Source organism: Hyposmocoma kahamanoa, unplaced genomic scaffold (genome assembly GCF_003589595.1).
Source record: "Hyposmocoma kahamanoa isolate Upper Pololo Valley unplaced genomic scaffold, ASM358959v1 102, whole genome shotgun sequence".
Taxonomy (NCBI): domain Eukaryota; kingdom Metazoa; phylum Arthropoda; class Insecta; order Lepidoptera; family Cosmopterigidae; genus Hyposmocoma; species Hyposmocoma kahamanoa.
The window spans coordinates 5,445,449-5,461,530 of record NW_020653337.1 but is presented as its reverse complement, the minus strand read 5'-3'; the positions used below and the strand labels follow the sequence as shown (position 1 = coordinate 5,461,530).

The window sequence follows — 16,082 nt, the reverse complement described above, 5'->3', positions numbered from 1 at the left end:
TAAAGGAAAAGTACATTTATTTCTTCAGGCATTCTAGAACAGATGCTTCATTCGAAATCACCGGAAACGTGGTTTTAAAATAATCGAGGAGTATCTGGTGCGGTAAGTCAACGATTGAATACTTACTAATTGATATTATTATAGCAGCACTAGAGCTCCTTGTGAAAGAGTTCATCCAGGGAAGTACTGCCACCTTACCTATTTCTGCCGCCAAGAAGTAATATGAACGTTACTGCGTTCCGGTTTGGAAGGGTAAGGGTGCTGGTAAAATTATAGGCACATGGAACCTGTCAACTTATGTCTGAGAATGAGGGGCGTAGTGGCAGTGCCCGTAAGATCTTTACAATTTAAAGCTCTGAGTGGCACTGCAACTGTTATGGACAGGCGTGTCGCTTACCATCGCTTGATGGTAAGCGACACGCGACTTGTTCCTCTCGTCATTTGGTATTATAAAAAAAGAAAATAAAATAGAAAGCTTCTTATGTCTTATTATTATATATTATACAATAAGATTTAGCTCCTTCTGAATACAGCTGTGTAATAAGACAAAAGATGAACTATTTTCGTTTAGGTCACTATTCATAAAACTGCAACGTATGGAGAAATTGTAATTGCCATAATCAGTACTGGCAAGTTCAAATATTTCGTAGCGCAGTTTTCTTGGCATCCACTCAAATTGTAAAATCTACGAGCGGAATAACTCGGTCGCTCTTCAAAACCGATATACATTAAATTTTAAACAAGCACAATAAGTGCAATTCTACAGATCGTGACGAAGCTCAATTTTTGGATTCCGAAATGCGCATAACTGTGAAAAAAGAAACATAAGAAAAATATTTGCGCGCGCTCGTGTTCACAATTGTAAAAAAAGAAAAATATTTGCGCAAACTAATGTGCGCAACTGTGAAAAATAGAAAGACTGCTGCTTTACCTACTTAACGAACGTGATCGACATTCCACCTAAGTTACTTAGGCTTGTAATATCGTTGATAAAAATACTTACGTTAATTATTTAAATATTGAATATATTTAAATAATTATCAACTTATTAACAAGACTGTATTTATGATTATAATTTATTATTAATCAGGAATATTGCATTCACGTAATTTAGGTTTAAAATACTGGCGAATATTTGTTTCTGACGTAGGAAAATAAATTTTATCATCCTATCACTTATTCTCATATTGCTTGTCGTAAATGCAGCGTAGGTTTGTCACATTTATGGCGTACATAAAACCCTATGTGATCGAGTTTTTTTATCAATGTAATCACATTTCATGGTTCGTTGTGGTATTATATGGATGTAGTTAAATATACTGAAGAAAGGCGCGGCGGATGAAATTTTTGTTTCGGGAAATTATAGGTACAGCGACCTATTAATGGATAACTAGTAATGGCAGAAGGTTCAGATTTCAAAGCTTCTTGTGAAACAGTTCTCCCAGGGAAGTATTGCCACCATACTTATTTCGGCCGCCAAGCACTAATGTGGTAATTACTGCGTTCCGGTTCCAAAGGGTACGGGTGCTGGTAAAATTACAGGCATGTAGGTCTTGTCAATTTTTGTCACACGGTGACAGGCACTGTGCCAGTGACCCTCAGATTTTTATTTAAAAAAAACGCACCTCAAAAGTTTATCGGCTTTTTTTTATTGAAATCGGTTAACGGACAGTGTGCGAAACCGGATTCATCCTCTAGTTTTCCTCTCTTAGAAGTGGAATATACCAATACTAAGGTACCCTCTTTCCAACAAAAAGAATCGTCAAAATCGGTTCATAAATCGAGTAATCGAGTAATGTACACACAAAAAATACAATCGAATTGACAACCTCCTTCTTTTTTGAAGTCGTTTAAAAAAGCTATGTTTAAAGATCATTCGCGTCATTGGTTCACAATAAGTGACGTGATCATTTAAAAAAAAACATGAATAAAATAACCTCTCAGTCTGCGTCTGTCCATCTGTCAGCCGGCCGGCTTCAAAAAAGGACACAATATAGCGGTATTGAATTTAACTCTCCACGGCCCGTGTACATAAAAATGTACATAGGATGTAAAGTGGTTCAGATCCTAACAAATACATTCCTATGATCACGTAAACGCCCAGTATTATTTTTTAAGTATAATATAAAAGATAAAGACAAATCAATTCTGTTTAAAAATTTAAGCTGAATACATGAATTTTATTAGGTAACCTTTGTAAATACATACGCCAGACTATTGCAAACAGTGAAATGGTTTGAAATGTGGAGATGTAAGGTGTTAAAGAACGCAATGCAATAACAACATTGCCCACAGTGCAAACGTCTATGTTTTCTATATGACCATCTAGAAAAATAAGTTTTTCATAGAAAATTGAGAGCATACTCGGTTGGGTTTGAAACATGTAATTAGTGTATTGGCGTTTATTGCTTCTCCCGTTGTAGTTTGCTGGACCTTACGAAGTTGAATATCTGTTTGTAATAAATGAGCGCATTGTATCGTTTTGAAATACCTAATATGTAGATATTATATGTACATAATGAGTGTAATATACATTCATATATTTTATAAAGTATGGATTATATAAACATATATGTACTTGTTATATGACACGATAAAAAACGTAGGTACAACGCCGAACAAGAATATTGGCTCACATTCTATCACACGCGCATTCTTCGATAACAATTCTATCTTGTATAGCGCCTTAAGGGGGCGGTATTTGAATGGGGCGCTGTAATTGATTCGTCGGGGCGCTGCTTGAATTTCAATGTGAACGATTAAATTTATATAAAGTGGAGGTATGCAGACGTGACGCGATGGGGACGTAAATCAATTCGTCGGCGATTGTACCATTTTCATGGTGTCACCATCTCTGAGTCAAAGTAGAAAACTACTTTTTCTGTATGGTCTGCGTGTTTGTGTTCAGAGGAACGTATATGGTATTGTCTAATATTTAATTATTTATTAATTTTAATATTTATTATTTTATAAATTAATTTATATATAATATTACACACATATTACATATTATACACAATTTGAATGACAAAATGTTCTCTTCTAATATTTTTTTTATTATTATTATTATTAATCATGCCGTCGCAGGGATTCGAAGCGTGGACCTCCCAATTGTGAAGCAACCGTCCTTCTACTGGCAAAACCGCTCTATTAAAATATCATAATTACGCAAAACATTAGTAAATGAGACATACAATCAATCAATCAAATCAACATAATAAGTTTTATTAACAATATTGTTGATTCAAGTGTTAATGATTTCTTTTTCAGTTAATGTAAGTGCCAATTATCAGTTGTGTGTATTATCAGTTCTTTCTAATTTAATTTTTACAATTTCTTAGATTAATATAACCGGTTACTCAATATTTGAAACATGTTTATAATTGTATCACTGGATTTAAAAGGTTCAAAGCGCTAATTATTAAAATACCTAATCACTTAACATACAACCTGCCTCCGTGGCCCAACGGTTACCATACCGGACTGCCACGCAGAGGTCCTCGGGTTCGATTCCCGGGCCGGGAGAAATATTTGTATGACCTACATTTATTTCTCTCGTGAGTTTGGGTGTAATTTGTGGTTGTTTATGTGTGTGTCCATGGCACCCGCGACACAGGGTTTCCCTAGTGCGGGGCTATGTTGAGTGTGTGCGTTAAAAAAAAAAAGAAACCAATTTACCGACGTTAATTAAAAATCTACAAAGTCCTTCATTCGTATCACATACGTACCATTTGTTATGATAATATCATTTACTCAAATGTTTATTATTTATTGTAGAGCGATTACAAGTGATAATTGGAGTTGTGCGTATCATCGGTTCCATGGTGTAATGGTGAGCACTCTGGACTTTGAATCCAGCGATCCGAGTTCAAATCTCGGTGGAACCTGACTTTTTGTAGGTGTGTAATAATAACTGCAGGTATATAATTTCAATTTGAATGTAATTTATTTGATATGGATCATTGTCGCCCGAAATAAATGATTTTTATTTTTATTTATAACTCGTATCTGCAGCCTAATTGGTAGAGCGGTAGCTCTGGTTTGGCTGATACGGGTTCAAATTCTGTTAGGTCAAAGGAATTTTTCTTTGTGTTCGATCTTTGAATTAATAATTATTATATACTAACTTTCTAGATACTTGATAGACATTGTAATGAAAATAATGTACAAATGACTATAATAATAATGGTTAAATATCATTTTCTTTCAAGCGCCCTAATGAAAAATGTTTACTTGACAGTCTACGTCACAGACCACATAAATACTTGTCTACGTGAATACTGCCGCGCCGTTAGTTGAAAGGGCGCTTGTGACATAAATTCAAACCGAGAAAACAATATTTAATGAAATTAAATTAAAATAATACCTATTTTTTTGCGTTAACTTCTTGCCTTATCTATCTAGGGAAAAGCAAAAATAGTGACAGATCAGCCTTTTTTTACACCACGTTACGTCTGTCACATATCGCATGAGTCGTGGGCGAAGGCCAGCACAGAATGGATTCCCAAAGACGGAAAACGACCATATCGCACGCCAAAGCCTTGATGGAGAGGAGCTAGACGCGCACCTAAAAGACTGGACCTCAGTGGCTCAAAACACACTGATGTGGATAGAGGGGACGGAGACCTTTGCCCAGCATTGGGACAGTATAGGGTTATAAAAGAAAAAAAGCCTCTTTCAACTAACGGCGGCAGAAAAGAATGTAGTGACGACCTTTGTCGAATTGTCAGTATGAATCCGACTCAGAACACCTACGCCAAAAAAAAATTAAAAAAGTTCGTTGTTAAAAGTTTTCTAAATTCAAATTCAAATTCTTTATTTGCCACGTCACAAGCTCGTAACATTTAGCACATCAATAGTACAAAATTTCTTATCTTATCAAAGTTAATCGCTACTAATACTTAATGTATTACATAACTAAATTTAAAGATTTACACATACACCCACAACTAAAATAATAATATATTGCTATGAAATAAACTGCATAAGTAATAAATTAACAATAGATACATTAAATGTCATAAAAGAATGAACATTTTTTTAATGCATAGGGTCAAAATATTCGTCAACTTTATAGAATGGATTTACAATTAATTTTTTTTTATCTTTTTTTTGAATTCTAACTCGGGCAATTCGGATGTAGTCAGTGGCAGTTCATTGTGTAATTTTATCTTTAAACAGTAACCTTGCTCAGCAGTTCTTTTCAATCTTTGCTACTAATGACTGTTAGACCACCGAAGTCATATAAACCATTATTAGACGAACGTTTCTATGGAACTTTGCCTAAACAGGTGTGATAGCGTTTTACTGCGACATCAAAGGACGCACAAAATCTTATGGTCGGTGATCCCACCAGACCATAAACTGAAATTTAATTTACAAATAAACCTTACTATATAGCCTTCGACGTGTAAAACAAAGATATTCGAGTACATATCATCCCCTTGAAGCCTTAACAAATCAACTTTACATACATATCTGTCGAACATTAAAAAAACCGTCACGACATCATTGAAGCCAAGTGTCTTGGGAAAATTCAACTTGCAAACTTAAATTTGCTTTTGTTACAACAGACAACTCTTTGAGAAATGCTAAAGAGAAGATGTAGTACCAAGTTTCGTCGATAGCGAAGTTATGTTGGTGGTTGAATTTACATAAAGATGGCGCCGGTGAGAGTTTGCGACGCATCGGAATCGAATTAGGAAGGCGGGGACACTTTAAAACTGTTGCTTAGTTGAGACGTCGAATCCGTTTACAGTTTTCGGGGAGCTCCAGGAGGATAGAGATGGATGAATTACCATCGACAGCTTGCAAAATTTCTAATCAGTTTTAAGAAACTAATATAATATACTAATAAGGTTCGCCTTATCTGCTAATGTTTATGGCAGGTATTCAGTAGACATTGATAAATAGATGCTGCTATCTGAATGTAAACATTTGCTAGTGCTTTAATATATTAAATACTTTGACGGCCATGAGAAGATCATAACTGGACATATTGGATGCCTGTCAATTGGCTAGCTCCTTTAGCCCTTAATTTGGAACAAAACCCTATATGAACTGATTGCTTTATAGTAATGGTGGTATTTAAATGGGGTAACATATGTATAGAAAACGTATTATGTCAAATCGTACCACGGGAAAGCGCTCTAAGCCTATTAAGAAGAATGATATAATATAACAATAATATTTTTATTTATTTTAGATAGTGACAATTCTTAATTTTTTTTTTGATACCGGTACTTTTGATACTGGAAAACGTCATTTCAGACTAGATAGGTAATTCTATGTTAGTGTATTAGAGATTTTGTAAGATTTATTATCTAAGTGTCACATAGGGTACTCATTTCTCCATATAATGTATCTTCAGGAGATAGGAGGCTCCTAGTGCTCCTATCACTTCACCTAGCAGTAGAGTTCCTTGCGAAAGAGTTCATCCAGGGAAGTACTGCCACGGTATCTATTTCTGCCGCCAAGTAGTAATGTTAGCATTACTGCGTTCCGGTTTTAAAGGGTATAGGGGCTGGTGATGTTACAGGCACGTGGGATTTGTCAACAGCAGTAGCAGTGCCACTGCAACAACTTTTATGGATAGTCGTGTAGCTTACCATCAGGCGCATGAGTTGTCCGTCCCGTCACTTGATATTATAAAAAAAGGCTGTTAGAGCTGACACGTATTCTGCTCAGTCTTTTAATTTGGGCATCACCTTTCAAACCGTCTGCTACTTTCTGTGAGAGAGATGCCATTAGTAAGTATTATTTTGGTATCAGATGACGTCATTTATCATCATCACCATCATCATCATATCAGCCGGAAGACGTCCACTTGCATGCAACATGCACCCATCGGTTACCCGCCACCCTTACCAGGTTATCCGTCCATCTAGTAGGGGGCCGTCTCACTAAACGCCCTCTGGTTCGTGGTCTCCGGTCGGTGGTAAAGGGCTCTTTAGAGGGCATTACACATGGTAAGTTAGAGAGTATATAGCGTACATTATAATATAGATATATACAAAAATATATTTTAGAGTCATTTAAGTTAATTATAGTGGTAAAAAAATTAGTAATATTTTCAAACTATTCAGTTTTCTGATTCTTTGTGCGATTTGTCATAGTATCGATGACGTAAGATGTCTTAACAACTTTCCTACTGTAAACTACTACCAGATGAAAAACCAAACGCCTCTCGCAGATATAGAGCGGCTTAGTGACATTCTTTCGAAGTTATTTTGTTTTATCGATCGATCTTTATCTATCGATGTGAAGACGAAGCACTTCACTAAAATGTAAGAACGTCCAAAATAAGATGGTCCAAGTTGCGTATTGAGTTACGCGCCCTACCGGTCCAATCGTAGCAGCGGAAGCCATTATGATATTCCGTCGCCGAGACGTAGTAATCTTGGTCAATTTACATAATAGTACTCTTGGTGGGTTCAGTATCGGATCGAATTTGAATTTGGTTATTTTTTTGTTGGTTTTGGGTTGACAGAGTCTTTGGTCCTATAATGCGGTATGGAAAATTCAAGGAAGTGGTGAACGTCTCTTTAGAGTTTAGATGGCATGATACATGGTAAGTTAGAGCGTGTATAGCGTACATTATAATATAGATACCTACATACACAAACATATTTTAGAGTCATTTTTTCATGAAATGAAAAACACTTGATTTTTGGAAGTAAGCAGTAAAATTATGTTTTGTAGGCCATGGCAGCTTAATGGTTTCACTGTACCGTCACTCAAGCAGAGGGTCTTAGGTTCGAATCCAAGCTTGCACCTCTGACACGCAATCTGAAAGGCAAAGCAATGTGTGTGAAGTTTCATGTCCGCAGTGGGCTCGCGTGGGAACTATACCCTAAGCTCTCTCAAAACGAGTGGGCTGTGCCCATCTGTGTGACTATAAATAGGTTAACTAATACTATATAAGTCAGTGATAGTGTTGGTATGAAAAGTCGGATTTAAATTGACAAAAGTTTAAGGACTGAGAGCAAAGCACCTGTTTTAAAAACTTATAGAGTGTTTTAGACGTATAAAATGCAGCATTTACTTTCAAATAGGAAGTATTGACGATGACAAAAGATCACGTCGACTAGCTTTCAGAGAGCTGATATTCACAGATGCATTCACATTTTCTCTCTCCACCCCTTCGTTCTCTTGTTAAAGTATTATCAACTTTAATACTAGAACAATAGAAGATAATATTTTTTGTGAGTAAAAAAATAACATTTTGAACCTCTGCTACGAAGAACCGAATGTTGTGTAGAGCTGAGAAACGTATTCTAGGAAGATTATGAGTTTATTTGTAGTAATTTTACTTTATTTTGTTTATGTGAATAATCTGTGTTCTAATTTTATTTTAGTTTGCTGTCGCTTCATAATCATCATTTCATCATACGTCCCACTGCTGGGCACGGGCACGAAACGTTCTTCGATGAGCAGGTTTCATCATGATATTTACCTTCACTGTTAATGACAGGTTTTGCTAAGTTCACAAATATACACAAGACAGAAATTACAGTCATTGTCACATTCACTAACTAACTAATAAATTAACTAACTGCCTCCGTGGCCGAACGGTTACCACACTGGACTGCCACGCTAGAGGTCCCGGATTCAATTCCCATGCCGGAAGAAATATTTGTATGGCCTACATTTATTTCTCTCGGGTGTAATTACTGGTTGTCTATGTATGTATCCATTGCACCCGCGATACAGGGTTTCCTTAGTGCGGAGCTATGAGTGTGTGCGCATTATTATCTAATAAAGTGTTCTTCAACTAAACTACCAGCTCTCACTGCTTTTGATTACCATTAACGTCACGAGAGAAAGGTGTCAAGTGGCTTTTCGATTGTGAAATAATTATAACAAGCTTGTATAATAAAATTCCACTAGGCATTAATCAGTGTTATTGTTTAATTGATTTTAATTTATACAATTACATAATGTGTTAATGATAACGTTACACTCATAGTCCCGCACTAGGGAAACCCTAATTCACGGGTTTTATTGAATGTCACGGTGTTTGGCCATCATGACGTTCTATTATTTTTTTGTGAAATTACTCCACTAGTTTGTTATAATTATTAAAACAAAGAACGAACACTTAGAAAAGTTCTTCGATCCGGCTGGATCCGAATCAACGTCTTCCAGCAAACTGTGCCAGACCCTATACCAACTAAGCTACGGAACTAACTAGCAGACTTTGCTAATTTTTCTGAGTGCTCATTCAGTCACAAATTTTGTACAACTTTTACCTTATTTTCAAATTCTATAATAGCGTTTCGTATATTTTGTAAGCAGTATTACTGCTGAAGTGGTATTTGTAATAAAGTTAGTTATTTAAACTTTGCGATATAGAAGCACACACAAGCTCATCGAGACTCAATCCTGAACGCAATTCTGGGATAAGACTATTTCTATCTATGATCATACCTTGCTCTTTCGAATTGACTTGCCATTCCCGAACAATTTTGCACTTTATTACTCGCCAGTTTGAGTTGTATTTCGATGGTTGGCAATTTAAAGCAGGTGTCGCCATAGTGCGGTGGCGACATGGTACAATTTGAATAAATTTGATCATGACGCGTATTGTACAGGGGTAGGTTAGGTAGGGGTAGGTGGGGTGGGTGGTGTATTGGAAAGTGATATTTGCTGTGATGAAATTGGGTACGACTTACGGGTCACCAAGCCTTCCGTTTGAATTCGCTTTGTTTTTGGCACAAACGAGCCTTGGAGAGAAGTAACGTTTTTGTTACAACATTTTCAGTTAATAAAGAGCTCGTCTTTTTGGAAACAAGGAGACTATATGGTGACGTGGCATTTTTATTCATTGATATATTTACATGTCTTATATTAAATTTTTATTTTTTGTGAAATTAGTCCACTAATTTGTTATTATATATTATACTAATACAAAGATCGAAAAATTCCTTCTAGCAAACCGTGTCAGGCACTATGCCAACTGACCCACGGAACGAATCAGCGGACTCACGAATTTCTCAATATTACAGGCAATTTACATGGGACTTGTCAAATTATGTCTCAGGGTAACGGGCGTAGTGGTAGTGCCCCTCTGATCTTTTCTGCAATTTAAAGCTCAGGAGTGGCACTGTAACTGTTATGGACAGGCGTGTAACTTACCATCACGCGCACGACTTGTTCGTCCCGTCACTTGATGTTATAAAAAAAATATTTGCAACAGTGTTACTTCTCATCATATTGATTAAACTCTACTCTATTTGTAAGACAGATTCCTCTGAGAAGAATGAGTAAGAAACTGTAGGAGTTGCTCTTTGTAAATATATATTTATGTTACAAATTTCTCATTAACAATACCTATTTATTTGAAACATCATAGATCGAGACTACATGCAAAAACTAAACGGGTCACTACCACGGATTTTTGTCTTCCAAATACGCAGAAGCTGCATAGTTTTAAACTTAGTGAATGGTAAGTTTTGAATATCAGCCGGAATCTTATTGTAGAACGTATATACATTGCCCCCTGTATGAATTTAAGATTTTGTGACGACGACTATCAATATTAGCCAATTTATTTTTATTCCTCATATTAATGTTACGTCTGTCACTATTTTCGTCAAAAAATGACTATTTTGAACACAAACTACATTTTCATAAATGTACTTTGACGTTAGTGTAAAAATGTTTTTTTTTTTTAAACTTATCTCTCAAAGGTGTATTAAACGGCCCATTAACATGCTGTTTCAAGTTTTGTTTTGATGAAACAAAAGACTTTAATGTAGTTAGAAACCTGCAGGAGCTCCCAGGATAATAAGTCGTAGTAAGAGTGAAAGAGATAGGTAGCAAATAGCAAACGAATGCAAATAAGTGAAACGGCAATATGTCGCGCAAGCTTGAAGTAAATTCAAAACTAGTTTTAGAAAAACCTGAATTGCAATTGTAACACGTCAGTCGTGGTTCAAGTAATTGTGGTACCTAAACAGCATATAAAAGTACAGTTACAGGAGATGGTTCTTTTCAAATATTTCTAAATATAAATGTAAAAACTTAATTGAATTTTAATATAACTAACAATGAATTTCGTAATCAATTGTGTAACAGCTATTTTTTTTAATATTAAGATTCTTTTGGAGCTTACAATATTTTTGCATTTCTCTATTTATAGATATTTGTGGCTTTCAGGCGATTAAGAATATGCAACAATATTGTTTACAGTAAATGACGAAATCGTGATATCCTATGTCGGTTGCAATAACAAGTGGGGTCGCTTACGTTATGATTTTTAAATATTGTATAAGATATCTGTCGCTTACACTAAAATATAATAATTTTAGTAGCAGTAGAGCTCCTTGTGAAAGAGTTCGTCGATGGAAGTACTGCCACCTTACCTATTTCTGCCGCCAAGCAGTAATGTCGGCATTACTGCGTTCTGGTTTGGAAGATTAATGGTGCTGGTGAAATTACAGGCACATGGGACTTGTCAAATTATGTTTCAGGGTGACTGGCGCAGTGGCAGTGCCCCTAAGATCTTAGCGATTTAAAGCTCTGAGTGGCACTGCAACTGTTATGGATAGGCGTGTCGCTTATCATCAGGCGCTCGACTTGTTCGTCCCGTCGCTTGTTATAGTAAAAAAATGAAAAAGAAAAACAGTTGAGCTAAGTTAAACTTAGCTTTTGCTGTAACTTCTTCTTCTTCTTCTTTTTCTTTCTGTCCTTATCGCACGCTCAGTTGGGTCGGCACAACATGTATTTTTCTTCCACTCTCCCCTATCAGCCGTCATCTCCAAACTCGCACCTTTCTTATCCATGTCATCCCGCGTCTTTTTTTAATTTATTTAAGGAAACAAACAGTTATCAATAGACAGGTAATAAACCTTATCCGTTATAGTTTAAAATATCATTTGCAATAAAAAATGCTGTTTAGGTAAAAATGTCGTTTACGATAAGTCGCTTCGATTCCCTTTGATGGCGTGTATCTATTGCATTTCTATGTTACCTTCGTATGTTTATGATTGTTTAGTAGCAACACCTCTCACTTACGATAAAGAAAAACATAAAATGGTTAAAACACTTTGAAAGGAAACCTGTGCACAATGACATGTAGTAGGCCGACGATCGTATATCGTCTTCTAAAAACGTTTTAATACAATATTGTCGTATTAACCAATATTTTGTTAATTATCGCATAATTAGTCATTAAATAAATGAATAATAACAATAGCAACATCAAATAAACAAGAAATTCAAAAGACAGGTTCCACCGAGATTTGAACTCGGATCGCTGGATTCAAAGTCCAGAGTGCTAACCATTACACCATGGAACCTTGTGATGAGCGCGCTCAAATTGGCCATTGGTTGATTTGACTCAGTGTGCGATGACGTCATCGACTCACGATTTCGCGAGTTCATGGAGTCGTTTGCGTGAAAGGTGCTTGACTTGCTAATACCTACTATAGTGTAGGTATGTATGCCTATCTTACATTATCTTTGTGCGTCATTTGCTTATACGATGTTCTTTACATATAAAAATTTTATGATTAATATTATATTTAATAAAATGGGGTAATGGACTTAATAAAATCGTTCACATATTTTTACTACGGCCCGTTATAAATGTAATATTCAATACATAACCGTTATCTACACAACTGGTTTAAAAAAAGCCGTGGAAATCTAATGGTTTGACCTATCGCCGCTCGAGCAGAAGTCGTGGGTTCGAATCCGGGCACTTCTGAGATTCTCGGAATTCATGTGCGAAATTGAATTTGAAATTTACTGTGAGCTTTTAAAAACGAAATTCAAATTATCTGTAATTTATAAGTAAGCAAATTACACTTGAAATCGTCATATTAACTAAACTTTTCTGCTCATTCGTAAGTCGCAGAGTCCCCTGAGAAGAATGAGCGAGAAACTCTAGGGTTTGCTCTTTTAAATACATTTGCAATATTTATTTCAAACATCTTAGATTGAGACTGCCTGACCTGCAAGAGCTAATCGGGTCACTGCCACGGATTCTCGTCATCCAAGTACGCAGAAGCTGCATAATAACCTTGAGTATAAAGTTTTTGTTACACTATAGTTTTAAACATTGTAAATGGCAAATTTTGAACATCAACCGGAATCTTATTATAGAATCTCATACATTGCCCCTTAAAATAATTTATGACTTTGTACAAACGACTGTCAAGACCAGCTAGTTTATTTTTATTTCTCGTGTTAATGTTACGTCTGTCTATTTAAAAAAAAAAAACTTTTCCTACATAATAATACGTTCGTAAATGTACTGTGACGCTAGTGTAAGAATGTGAATCTCTTTAAACTTATCTCTCAAAGAGACTCTGGGGTCCAGATTGTAAATTGCCCTTAATGCAGGTTTCGGTGAAGGAAAATATGAATTTGATAAATCTGCACGTCAACGAAGGTGCACAACCCTCGGCAAACGTGTGAAGACCACATTGGGCCAACGTCACGGAATATGGCCGAAATCCTCGCCTGAGAGGAGACTCCTGCCCAGCAGTGGGATGTATAAAGGAGTTCATGATGAAGGTGAACCGTTTTCGTGCGCCAAGAAAATAATATTAGAAATTCATTATCATTTCAGAAGGTTGACGAGCTCCAAGATCGAGTGGCTTACATTTTACAAGATATATCAAGGAGACTGTGCGACTGTACACGATTTAATTCCGCCTTCCCCTTTCCATCATCGGAGGCCTAGATGGAGGCTTGACTTCCACCCCTATGTTGTGGATATTCCAAAGATTCGCACGAAGCGTTAAGCTTCCACATTTATATGGCGAACGGCTATGGAGTGGAATTCCCTGCCTGCAGACTTATTCCCTGAACGTTATAACTTTGACCTTTTCAAGGCGAGAGTGAATAGGCATTATTAAGGTGTGCATACTCCATCGTTGACCTCATCGTCACTTTCCATCAGTAGCGATGGAGGTTAAATGCGCACTTACATTTGTATAAAAAAATATCGGTTTTCACGGTATCGTCGTCTTCGAGACCCCGGGTTCGATCTAGCCCCCGATCGCCTGGTCAATGTAGCAAACTAACGTTTCTAGTATTGTCTCAGGCCTGGGTGTTTGCGGTACGCGTTACTAACTTTGAGATCAGAGCAACATATGTGATGTTGTTTAATATTTATATATAAATATTTTTTATTTATCAGATGTACAAAACAGTTTACATTCACTCCTTAACAAAAGCTTAAACATTATTACTAGTTCTACTCTAGAATATAAACATCTTGATTAATCATGAGTAAACAATTTTGTTACAATATATTAATAAAATGTACTTAAACGTAAATAAGTACTTCTATAATAATAAGTATATTCTTTTTAATGAGGTTTTGTACTTGATATAATAAGAATGATTTTTGCAATCTTCTTATTGTAACGAATACCAAGGAAAATCCAGTAAACCTTCGGCGTGTACCAATAATGACAACATAAATCCACCAGGTCTGTACTCAGGAAATCTTCAAGCAATCTCGTGGGGCGCACAATCATCGCCGTGCCCGGACATTTATTATTAAAAATACTGATTGCGTCCGAGACGCACACGGATGCTACTGAATAATAAATGGGCGGCGATTTTGTTACGACAGGGGTTGACTCGGGAATACAAATAGCAATAATATTATAATAATTGAAATAAAAAAAACAGTGAACTAAAATTATATATTATTATTAAAGTACCTTACCAAGATATGTTTTAAAATATTTGTTTTATTGAGATGTTGTGAATTTTAGGCGTTCTTGATTAAAAGTAAATTGGACCAACCATATTAAATATTTTGACGACCTCGGTGGTCCAAAGGTTTGCATGGTGGGCATTGGATGAGGAGGTTCCAGAGTCGATTGCCGGTAGGACCAATTTGGAATATGAACTTTTCTAAATAGGTTCTGTTCTCGGTGTTCTGGAAAGTGTCCCAGAGTGATTTACTGGGAATTTCCTAGTTTGAGACCAAGCTATTGGTGTGGTTGTCTGGCATGTTATAAAAACGTTAATATTGTTTTTTTGTTTGGGAAATTAATTGTTTTTTACTGGTTCTCTGTTATTTTGTCGGTCTGGGAGCTTTGGTTAGATCTTCAGAGTTAATTACACATTTAAAGCCTAGATACTGGCACTAGGGTTAGATTTCATGGAAATAATTCGTTCCCCGCGACAATGTATATCAATTATGTATGAATTATGCGCAGATAGACAATAAAATTGGTTTTCATTTAGTGCATTTTTGTTTTCAAAACTCACTACTTTATTGCTTTTCCATTTAACAACGTGTTACAAAGTATTGTACATAGAATATTTATGGACTCTATATATTTTATTTTTGTATTGAAATTTATCATACCAGTAATACCAGTTTAGATGTTAAAAAAAATCAGGTTCCACCGAGATTTGAACTCGGATCGCTGGATTCAAAGTCCAGAGTGCTCACCATTACACCATGGAACCGATGAATTCTCAAAGAAAATTTAATTAGCCTTACAAGTAGAAAATAATTAGTACAATAACAATATGGTTTAAATATTTAAACACGTGTGTATTTTGATTAACAAGCACGTTCGATACATTTACAAGGCCTGATTCACATCAAACATACTTTAAGTTGTAGCAAAAACTCCATAAAACATTATAAGGTTCAATTTTGCGTGTCCTAGCGTTCATAATAATGTTTTTTTATAGTAGGTATGCAAACCGGATAACAGACAGGCGGTCCACTTGATATGTTGCTTCAAAGTTTTCTTATAGAGAAGGTACTCTACATACGTACTTTAATATTAAATCAAATAGTACAAATTTAATAATTAGAAGGACATATTTGTATTATAAATTCAACTGAATAAACATTAAAACATTTACATAATCAAATAGAGTATACTATCGGTGAAGATGAAGCCTTCCCTGACCCATAATGATTGTAGCTAGCCCCGTTTCCTGTTTACTTGACGCTTTTTAGTGAAGACTTATATATGATTTTGCCTTTTAACTTCAGTTATTAGCAAAAGCGCAAGCTACCGGTGGCCGCTACTGACTGTCGCTGCCTGCATGTATAAAGAATCTTTAACGTGGTAACCCATCGACTTTGTTGA

General features: G+C 35.9%; 3 non-coding genes across 3 annotated transcripts; 1 reads left to right on the top strand and 2 right to left on the bottom strand.

The window, feature by feature from the left end:
• Nucleotides 1–3,815: 3,815 nt before the first annotated feature.
• On the top strand, nt 3,816–3,887 carry Trnaq-uug. The gene has a single exon. It is a non-coding gene; the product is annotated as a tRNA-Gln (tRNA).
• An 8,343-nt stretch (nt 3,888–12,230) lies between these two features.
• Trnaq-uug lies at nt 12,231–12,302 on the bottom strand. Its single transcript has one exon. It is a non-coding gene; the product is annotated as a tRNA-Gln (tRNA).
• A 3,070-nt stretch (nt 12,303–15,372) lies between these two features.
• On the bottom strand, nt 15,373–15,444 carry Trnaq-uug. Its single transcript has one exon. It is a non-coding gene; the product is annotated as a tRNA-Gln (tRNA).
• Nucleotides 15,445–16,082: the final 638 nt, after the last annotated feature.